The sequence below is a fragment of the Ascaphus truei genome, chromosome 4 (assembly GCF_040206685.1).
Source record: "Ascaphus truei isolate aAscTru1 chromosome 4, aAscTru1.hap1, whole genome shotgun sequence".
NCBI classification, from domain to species: domain Eukaryota; kingdom Metazoa; phylum Chordata; class Amphibia; order Anura; family Ascaphidae; genus Ascaphus; species Ascaphus truei.
The window spans coordinates 286224236-286233787 of NC_134486.1; positions in this window are offsets into that span (position 1 = coordinate 286224236).

Here is a 9552-nt window from a genome sequence, read left to right on the forward strand (position 1 = left end):
TGAAGCCAGCCAAAAACAAATGTACAAAAAAATAATTATCAGTGTAATTGGCTTCCCTAAACTAACATAACAGTGCTAATTGTATAGGTTTGTCTGCTTTCATTTCTTGGGGATATTAATTACATTTCTTAGGAGCTTCTGAATGGGGAAGTGTTTGTCAATCAAGTGTTATCTGTATCCTTAGCCCACCCTGTCCTTATCACAGGGCCAACACAGATAGGGGACTGGCAGAGGAGGAACTAGGGCACGGGGAGCCCTGCGAGTCCCCGCCAACACGATACCCCCAGCCATCACTCTCACACACACAATCCCCTCTCTCACACTCTCTCCACTCCACGCGCTCTCCCTACCACCCCCTGGTCTCCCTACCTCCTCCTTCACATTCTCTCTCCCCCCTCATATTCTCTCTCCCTACATCCCCTCACATTATCCCTCCCCCCACATATTTTCTCCCTCGTCTCATTCTTTCTCTACCACCCCTCACCCCACCTTTCTCTCCTGCCCCTGACTTGCACCCTTCTCTCTCCCCCTCACCCCACCCTTCTCTCTCCCCCCTCACCCCACCCTTCTCTCTCCCCCCTCACCCCACCCTTCTCTCTCCCCCCTCACCCCACCCTTCTCTCTCCCCCTTCCCCCTGTCCATTATCTCTACCCCCTCTCCCCACCCTTCTCTCTCTCTCCTCACCCCACCCTTCTCTCTCTCTCCTTCACCCTCACCCTTCTCTCTCCCCCTCATCTCCACCCTCACCCTTCTCTCTCCCCCTCTCCCCACCCTTCTCTCCCCCCCTCTCCCCACCCTTCTCTCCCCCCCTCTCCCCACCCTTCTCTCCCCCCCTCTCCCCACCCTTCTCTCCCCCCCTCTCCCCCTCTCCCCACCCTTCTCTCCCCCCCTCTCCCCACCCTTCTCTCCCCCCCTCTCCCCACCCTTCTCTCCCCCCCTCCTCTCCCCCCTCTCCCCCCCTCCTCTCCCCCCCTCTCCCCACCCTCCTCTCCCCCCCTCTCCCCACCCTCCTCTCCCCCCCTCTCCCCACCCTCCTCTCCCCCCCTCTCCCCACCCTTCTCTCCCCCCCTCTCCCCACCCTTCTCTCCCCCCCTCTCCCCACCCTTCTCTCCCCCCCTCTCCCCACCCTTCTCTCCCCCCCTCTCCCCACCCTTCTCTCCCCCCCTCTCCCCACCTCTCCCCACCCTTCTCTCCACCCTTCTCTCCCCCCCTCTCCCCACCCTTCTCTCCCCCCCTCTCCCCACCCTTCTCTCCCCCCCTCTCCCCACCCTTCTCTCCCCCCCCTTCTCTCCACCCTTCTCTCCCCCCCTCTCCCCACCCTTCTCTCCCCCCCTCTCCCCACCCTTCTCTCCCCCCCTCTCCCCACCCTTCTCTCCCCCCCTCTCCCCACCCTTCTCTCCCCCCCTCTCCCCACCCTTCTCTCCCCCCCTCTCCCCACCCTTCTCTCCCCCCCTCTCCCCACCCTTCTCTCCCCCCCTCTCCCCACCCTTCTCTCCCCCCCCTCTCCCCACCCTTCTCTCCCCCCCTCTCCCCACCCTTCTCTCCCCCCCTCTCCCCCCCTCTCCCCACCCTTCTCTCCCCACCCTTCTCTCCCCACCCTTCTCTCCCCCCCTCTCCCCACCCTTCTCTCCCCCTCTCCCCACCCTTCTCTCCCCCTCTCCCCACCCTTCTCTCCCCCTCTCCCCACCCTTCTCTCCCCCTCTCCCCACCCTTCTCTCCCCCTCTCCCCACCCTTCTCTCCCCCTCTCCCCACCCTTCTATCCCCCTCTCCCCACCCTTCTCTCTCCCCTCTCCCCACCCTTCTCTCTCCCCTCTCCCCACCCTTCTCTCTCCCCTCTCCCCACCCTTCTCTCTCCCCTCTCCCCACCCTTCTCTCTCCCCTCTCCCCTCTCCCCATCATTCTGTCTCCCCCCATGATTCTCTTCCCCCCCACTCTCTCTCCCTTCTCCCCCCTCTTACTCCCTCCTACATTTCCTTCCGCCTACCACCCCCTCTTCTCCCACTGACCCCAATCCCCCACCACCCCCTCTCTCACTCTCCTTACCCCCAGTCTCTCCCCGCCCAACCTCTACCATTTACGCCTGATCCTTTTTTATTCTGGGCCCAAGATTTTTGTTGGCAGTCCTATAGGCAGCCGCCCCGCGCACCCCTCTAATTCCGCCTCTGGGGACGGGAATAGAGGGGGATTCCGGCTGTAAAAGGAGTATTGAATTTCCCATTAAGCCCGATAGGCCCGGGCCAAAGCCTTCAAAATTTGGAGGCAGTACAATTTGGGGCATGTGAGATCTGCGCTTGCCAGCTGCGCATGCAACGCCGTCAAGCGCCGATCGCGCATGAGCAGACAGCAAGTGCAGATTGCGCATGCGTGGCCCGCGTGCACCGGTCACGCATGCGTAGCCGGCAATGTGACATCACATGGTGTCACGTTGCCATGACAACCGGACAGCGCAGCGCTGGACGAAAAGGGCGGCACCAGGTAATTGTCTAAGGGTGCCATTTTTATTAAAATCTGACACTGTGTGCAAGCACTTATTGAACAGACAAGGCCATCAGGCAAAAGGGAGCAGCCAGAGGAAATCAAACCCTTCCCAAGTCTCGGCTCACCATGTTTACATAATAAAATGATTTAAATATACTTTTAGGTGTCAGATTTGGATACTAAAAAAGGCATCAGTCACTCAGATGTGACGCCTTAAACATGTCACTGGCATTAGTACACTTTGGTCCTAAGAGGGATTTTTTTTTCCTTTTAATTGGCTGAATGAAATGATCTGGCTCATGAGATTTTACTAATGAATATAATGCTTTGTTTGTAAGAGGGGAAAGAGAAAAACATATGCTTTGGATATCTAATTAGGGGAGGAAAAGAAAACGTTTCACCCCCTATGAGACTGGAGAGCATATACCACTGAATAAAAGGGCTTTTTATACCTGTGAGAGGTCAAAGTCTCTGGATCAGAAGCTTATGGTATTATGACAGATTACAAAATCACTCCATTATGTTAGTCAGCCTGTTTCCAAGCAGAAACTAGCAGGGTGCAGCACACTAGAAGCTCACAAATAATGCTCCCATTGGCGTCGTTCCTTGGGTCTTATGATAGGTCAGCTGTTAGTTACATCAACCCTGTAAGATCACATGTCAAAACCTTTCCTGTATGACTTCTGTCTTTGTTACTGCAGGAGCTCTTCAATGACAATCAGCCCATGCTTTAGTCTGCAAAGAGCTCGCAATAAGAATTGAAACAAATTTGAAATCCATGGGTAGCCTTCACTTGTGCTAATGAATGTACGAAGCAAAGCACTCATGCACCATCTGACCTCTCTCAGACCCTTTTTTTTACATGCTTCTGATGGAGAGGCAGAGCAGCTAAACAGCAACAGCTGGAAGAGAAGGCTTTCAACTATAGATGAGTGTTTCTCTCTCTCTCTTTTTTTTTTTTTAAAGAAAATGGCAACATGCAAAAATAAAAAGGTTTCAGGCACGATAGAGATCTTGAAGGATCTTTTGACTTTTTCTGACCTTATGAAAAAATGTTTTTGGTTTAAAAAAAAAAAAACAAAAAAAACAAAACAAAAACCACCATGACTTATCACAGAATCACAGTGAATATATAAAGTGCATGACTCGCATAGAAAAGCGCAATCATTTTTAAAAACGAAACAATGAACTTTCTTTAAAAGTGCCTCTTGAAAAATTATTATGTCAAATGTTAAAAGCGGTTTCGTCTCTATATTTAAAAAATAATGATAAAATAAATAAAATTGAACACCAGTGAGTCATGTTATGCGTCAAATAAAAAGCATTGCAACTCAGAATTCATATTTTTGCTAACACGCGGCTTATGCCGCAGGAGATGCCATGTGTGACATGCCGTCCCCTACATTTCAAATATATCATATGTTAAATGAAAGAATAGGTAACATGATAAAAGTTGGGAAATGCCAACGTACGTGTCTCAGACCTGTAACCCTTCACCACTTGTGCTATATCATACAACCACAAACCATATCACAGAATGTGGAATGCTCTGACAGTGCATGATTAGAAGCTTACAAATGATATTTCTAATGCCATATACGATCATTTCTGAATTTTTGATAAAACCTAAGATGGCTGGTCATCCCTTATCACACATAACCCTCTCAGTGCCCTGATATTGTGCCTGGTACTTTAGGTGCCTTGGCACACCAGAGACGCTTATGACATACCAGGTACATCATGGGCAAATGCTATTTTTTATAGGGGGTGATAAGGATGACATGTTCCGTTCACTTCTCTGCATCCAAAGATCAGCCATGCCATATAATCGCTCCTGGAGCGATCATGATGTGGACATGCCGTGGGTCTGGTGACTCCTTTGCTGCTTCTGGACCCAAGCCACTGAAAAGGAAAATAGATTTTTTTCCCTTACCTTTTTGAGGGGCATATTTCGTTTTTCTTTAAAGTTGTACATTTTACTATATCCAGGGTTTTAAATCTGTGTTCTGTGGAACACCGGAGTTGCTAATAGCCGATATCTTACTTCTTGAAGTAATCTCAGAAAGTTGCATAAAATAACAATGTACCACAGCAACAATTATGTTTAAATACATAGGATTGCCAGGGCAAAGGGTATTGTTAGTGTCATTTATGTATACCGCGCCAACCTATTCTGTAGCGCTGTACAATACAGTTGGAGGATGAAAAAACAGTAAGTAATAAACTTGTATTGTTACAGTAGGTAAGGAGGGCCTTGTCCCAGGAGCTTACAATCAAAAAGGAAGGGCAAGTGGAAACAATGTATATATATATATCTTTATTTATATAGCGCCATTCATGTACATAGCGGTAATACACGTGATAATCATCTAAATATCAAATAACATAATGGGAAGAAACGCTTTCAAACATAAAAGTGACATTTAAGAAAAGGAGTCCCTGTCCCGAAGAGCTTACAATCTAATTTTTAAGTAGGAGAAATGTACAGACAGTAGAAAGGTGTTCTGGTAAAAGCGTCTGCAAAGGGCCAAGGTTTATGTAAGAGGTATATAGTATCAGCAACGGAGCTACTCATATGCTTTGTTAAGGTGTGTTTTAAGATGGGTCTTAAAAGGCAGATAGAGGGTGCTGGTCGGGTATTGCGGGAGGGGCATTCTAGAGGTGTGGGGCAGTCAGTGAGATAGGTTTATGGCGGGAGAGGGCTTTAGACACAAGGGGTAGAGAAAAGACATCCTTGAGCAGAATGCAAGACTCAGGATTGTGTATAGCGAGAAATGTACAGGGAGATAGGAAGGTTGGTGTGTTTCGGATGGCTGCTTGTTAATTCAAAAAGTTCACGTTTGGGAAGAATTAAATGGGATTGTGCAGAGGTAGAGCTGTGAGAGAAGTGTAATGTGTGACGATGGAAATGCTCCAATATGCATCTAAAATACTTTACCCAACCCAATGTCAAGCAGCTGTAGCGTCAGCAAACCGCAGCAGATGGTGACACCCTTTGGCTGATGCCTTTGAGGTGACTCGGGATGTTATGTCCCAGATATTATTTGGCAGGGTACATACAGATGTAGTCCGACTAACTCTCCTCATAATCGCTCTGTGTCACATTCCTGCAATCGTGGTTTAAAATTGCTGTGGTTTGCCAGGAGAGGACCATGGTCAGCTATAGTCTTGCAGAAAGTTAGCCAGACTACATGTGTACATTGCTCAAAGTCCTTCAAATGATGCAAGCTGATGAGTCCCCAAAATTAACACTGGATACAGACTAGATATTCCAAAAGGTAACAAAGTAAAAATATCTTAAGAGGTAAACGCTTGTAATATGCAATGCAAGAAAGCCACATCGAACAATCGTCCAAAACTGCATCCAAGTTGTAAACCAGTGTTCTGACTTTATCTTAAATGGGTATATAAACTGATCACACCTTTCACATTGTTTGTTTTCCAGTTTCAATCAAATTCAATGAATGCTGGTTTGGTAAATAATGTATTTTGAAATGTAAAGACGGTGTATTATGAATCCTTGTAAGCACTGGTTTTAATTGTAATAACCAGATATGGTCCTGAAACCAAGTGATTTGTTCCTGTATTTGGAGTATGGATTTATTGATAAATCATCACATTGCTTAGTAAATTAACACATTTAGCACACACAGCACATTTCTGGTACATTGCGCATCTCAAATGCAATCACCCATACGAATGTCTTAAATAAACAAGTGAAAAATGATGTTGATATAATTATGTAACAAGAATGTCCTTCCTTTCTGTGTCAAGATGTTTTCATGTAAAACAGGTCTCTTTCTGTTGTAGTTTGTTAGGTTTAAAAATCACAGGTACTTTTTCACAGTATATATCCAAATTTTTCCTTACATGCTTTCTATGCAGAAAAGGTTTAAAACAAATAAAGAAGCTCCAATGCACATTTAATGTGACAAATTATTAAGGATATATATATCTGGCAGTGCTCAAAGCTGTGACTATGCAGCAAGCTTAAGCCTATAGGGAACCATGTTTAAAATGGTTTTTGAAGCAAAAAGTGGCACTGTGTGCTCAGTTGCATGTCATTTCCCAGAATCCCTTGCTGCAGTGGAAGTGCTGTGTGCTGGGTGATAATGGGGAAAGGCGGGGTTGCAGATCTGCCTAAGACATGCAGATGAGCATACAGTTGTATTTACATTTGTGTATAATATATATATATATATATATATATATATATATATATATATATATATATATATATATATATATATATATTCCTTCTCATAAGTATGGGTCATTTAGTTCAATCTTAGGTTGCAAACACTTCACACTTCAGAGCAGGGACTCCTCCAAATGTTACTTTTATGTCTGAAGCATTTATTCCCATTATGAGTTTTAATAATATGTCACATGTGCTACTGCTGTAAATACATGGATGGCGCTATATAAATAACGTTGATGCGGTTGCAGGCTTAACATGTTTTGGCCAAATGATTTAACTAAATGACCCATACTTATGAGAAGAAAATATAAATATTTAAATTAACTAAATATAAATATATAAATGAACTAAATAATTTGTTATATTGGATGTGCATTGGAATTCTTTGCTTACAGTATATATTATATTTGAGGTCAGTTTCCAGTTGCCCTCATGTTGACACTATTAAACATATAATAATAATAATAATAATAATGTGGATTTGAGTTTTGCTCTTAATAAGATTGTGTATGATATATATATATATATATATATATATATATATATATATATATATATATATAGATATAGATATATACATATACTAAGAAAAAGGGCGGACACCGCATCCACAGGACTGCACAATGAAGGTAACCAAAAAACTGACAATATATAATATATATATATATATATATATATATATATATATATATATATATATATATATATATACTCAATAGTATGTCAGTGGTGCTAGATGGGCCAATAAATATGTAAGCAAAAAGAAGCCCAAAAGTATAGCACTCTGGGATACCGTATGCGATTTCAAAAATACATATTTATTTATTAGCTGTCACAAAACACAATAAAAGATAGCACAGAATTTTAAAACAAGGCATAGATCCCCTGTGCGTAAACCACAGCAATATGCTCACTAGTATGTAAATCATATAGGACACTTAATCTCTATGAGAAATGGCAGACAATATAAGTCTGAAGCAAAAAGGAAGTGACTATGCATATGACACCAATATACAATGCTAAGGAAAGGACTGAGATCAAAATTACTATATAAAGTCAACCACTACATAGGATATCATGGGATGAATGAAGTGTGGATAATAATCCCCTAACATACTAAAAAAAAGCTATGCACAAAATCAGTTCCGTAGAGGAGACATAGTAATGAAATGTAGGTCCAAGTATGTAAATAACACAATCCTGAAGCTTGTAAGGTGTAAAGCACAATCCTACTTGCATGAAAAAAAGGGTCACTAAATGTGCTTAGAGCACCAGCTCAAAAGGTATAGTTACGTATCCCAGGAGGGGGACAGACCAGGGGATCCTGCCTACAGCACCCACTCCTACGCGTTTCGGCGAGATGCCTTCAACTGGGAGCGGTGGGGTAGGCAGAATAGTATGCAGACTTAAAGAGGATTGGATTCGCGCCAAATAACGCCGTCACCAGGTGAAAATTACACGCTCTAAATTACCTTAATTGTTCCCAGGGGTGTACTAGGTAAACCCTGAGTGAGTACTTTGCCAGTTCTATTAAAGCACAGGGTTTGCGACGCACGGGCATGTTAGGCTCCTACTGATGACGTCACCCCACACTTGCGCAATCGGAAGGTTTACCTAGTACACCTGATGCGGGCCGCCCCGATCACTGCAGCACCACCAAGCTACATGGATTTAATGCGGCACATCAGAAGACACGAGGTACAGTTGCACTTCCACACCCCCAAAAAGGGTAAAGAAGCCCGCAAAGAAGATACCAAGGAAGCCCCAATGCCCAAAGGAAAAGGAAGTAAGAAGGAGAAAGATACGTCCACCACCGAGGTACCTGGGTCTCCCCCCAGATCTCCTGGCAGTTCAAGATATCGTCCAGACTTTCGCTGTTTCAACTGGCGAACCGGGTCATGCTGCAAGGGCCTGTTCCCACTCCAAGAAATCTTCTACCGGACCCAAGTCCTTCACCGTGCAAGTTCAGTCGTCACTCACTTCTTTCCCGGCACTACCAGAAGAGGCCAAAGAGAAGATGGAGGCCCCCACGGAACAAATCCTCCCACCTGACGAATACCGCCGGATAGGGCCCACTGCTCTAATAAGAGTCGTCGTGGAAGGCGTGTACTCCTCAGCTCTGATGGACACCGGGTCGAAGGTGACCATTATCTATAGAACATTTTACAACTAACACCTTAGCCATCTGCCCCTACAGTCAGCTAACCAGATGAAGTTGTGGGGCCTCAGTAACGAGGATTATCCCATCAACGGAGTGATAGGCGTGCAGATCGACATATTCCAGTTGAACACCAATCGGACTCACCCAATGAGATTGGAAGCCCTGGTCTTCCCTGAGCCTCAAGAGCACCCAAGTGCCCCCATCATATTAGGAACGAACGCTGACGTAGTAAGGTCCATGATTCGAGCCTATCTTCAAGAGACCGGGGAATTACCTACCTCCAGCCCTCAAGGACAAATGTTTACGTGTCGCTTCCCAGGAAGAATATGGAGAAATTTTTAATCATGAAAAGGGCCTGATAGAGATTCCACCAGGGGGAGTGAGACACATGACCGCCGTGGTCAGATACTGGGGCCGAAGTACTGCAGACACTTTGTTCTCGCTAGAGACCACTCCTGAAGACGATCTCAAAACAGGGTACAAAATGGTGCCAGAGAGAGGGAATGGACAGCAGCGATTCCGGAGAAAATTACGGTGCCCATGCAAAATGTGTCCCCACATCCGGTGCTGTTTGAACTTGGACAAAGACTGGGCAGGATATACCCGGTGACCACAGTGGAGACAATAGCGCATGTAAAGGCTGCTACCGCTCAAGAAGAGCCCGAAGGCTTACAGTTTGACTTTGGAGATTCAACTATCTCTGCAGAGTG